This window comes from Nicotiana tomentosiformis, chromosome 3, assembly GCF_000390325.3.
Source record: "Nicotiana tomentosiformis chromosome 3, ASM39032v3, whole genome shotgun sequence".
Taxonomy (NCBI): Eukaryota; Viridiplantae; Streptophyta; class Magnoliopsida; order Solanales; family Solanaceae; genus Nicotiana; species Nicotiana tomentosiformis.
In genome coordinates this window covers 3,842,674-3,844,540 of record NC_090814.1, presented here as the reverse complement: position 1 = coordinate 3,844,540, position 1,867 = coordinate 3,842,674, and the positions used below count along the sequence as shown (strand labels likewise).

The following is a 1,867-nucleotide window of genomic DNA, read 5'->3' as shown; positions in this document are numbered from 1 at the left end:
TAAGATAAACGAGTACTCCATTCATTAGGCTCTTGAAAACCTAGTACAGACATTGGAAATTGGAAAAATCCACTGTCGCATCATACGCCACCCAAGAGACATACCCTCAGCCATTTATTTAATTAGAGAGTACAAACTAGAAAAAGAAAAGGCATCTACCCTTATGAGGATTAATAGGTTTGAATCCGATCCCCACCAGTACAAAGTAAAGATCTATCAAAACCATAGAGTTTACAACCTTCTCCTGCACTGCAACAGTTGACACATACTTGACTAAGTTTTGCCAATCCCAACTGTGGACAAGTCATGTAACCAACTCTTGCATCACAGTTACGGGGACGAGGTTTAACAACTATCATACTTTCGACTCTAGATTCTCCCTTGCAAACAAAAGTTCCAGAAATAGTTGCAACCCTTTCTGCCTGCGGAACAGTTGGTGCATATTCGATCGCTACTCTTTTTATTTCCGCATTTCGACTTTAGTCTCTATGATTTCGACTTTAGTCTCAGTCTGTCCTTCACATACAAAAGTTCCATTGGCACTGAAATAATTGCAACCCTTTCTGGCTGCGCAACAGTTGGTACATCCTACATTAAACTTCTTATTTCCTGATTTTGGACATCTCCCGTAGCGAATTTTTGGATCACAATTACGGGGACAAATCTTATTTGGTTCGACCATAGTTTCGACTTCAGTCTCTATAGTTTCGACTTTAATCTCAGACTCTCCTTCACAGATAAAAGTTCCATTAGCACTGTAATAGTTGCAACCTAGGGATCCTGCACAACAGTTGGTGCATCCTACGTTAAACTTCTTATTTCCTGATTTTGGACATCTCCCGTAACGAATTCTTGGATTACAATTTCGGGTACAAGCCTTGGCATCTGCATATTCTAGCTCACTTAAAAGTAGAAAAATTCCTGCAACGTAGAAGTACCAAAGGTTAAGATGAGAAAGAGACAATGCAGAGCCACCCTATGCAAAGGGTGTCAATTGATAACCCTTCTGGGGAAAATTTAACTGTTTAGCTAGGTCAAAAATTTATATTTATGTATACACACATTATATGTTGACTTCCCTTATTTTCTTCATTTACCTTTTTATATTTTGATACCTTTAGTAAAATTTCTGGAAAAAGAGTTCAAAGGAAATACAAGCATATATATATAATGGTTTAACGTAACGTAGAAGTAAAGATTAAGATAAAAGCATTACCAAACAAAAGGAGAAGAGAAAGGAAACCAGCTTTGTGAACAGCCATGTTTTCTTGTGTTTACCTAAGTGTATTCGTTTTTGAGCAAGGAATGTCTTATCCTGTCCACCTATTTATAGCAAATGCGTACAGATCTGGTTGAACAAAAAAAAAAAAAAAATTAGTTTATGAAAATCCACTAGTAATTCAATAGTCATACGGATCAATTGATTTATAAGTATATATTTTTGATTAATTATAGCTCCTGGATAGAATAAATCAGTTTGCAAGATACTAGTAATTGTCTAAGTCTGGTAAAAGAAATTAGGGTTGCTACTTTATTGGGAAAGGAAAATTCAATATTTTGTACAAAACGTGCAGAAGGTTAACTTTAAGTGGTTTAATTATTCATCAATATCTTGTATTAAGGTATTTTTGTTACTGGCATGCCTTACTCTTGTGGAGATTCCTATAACTATTGTGATTAAATTATTATTATAATTAGCGCCTTTTTTTTTTGTTCCTGTTTTTGATAATCTAAATTCAAAACAAGTTGCTCATATGGTGAGGACTTGGAATTCGGGTCTATCATGTGATGCACTGGCCTTAAATTGAAGTAAAATATAGTTAAGCAACGTGGTAGGTGTGATTAAGGATTTCAAAACTTGAAAAAT

The 1,867-nt window shown here is 35.2% G+C and overlaps 1 pseudogene; it reads right to left on the bottom strand.

The window, feature by feature from the left end:
• LOC104114588 (proteinase inhibitor type-2 CEVI57-like) lies at positions 1-1,328 on the bottom strand (annotated as a pseudogene).
• Between the last annotated feature and the right edge of the window lie 539 nt (positions 1,329-1,867).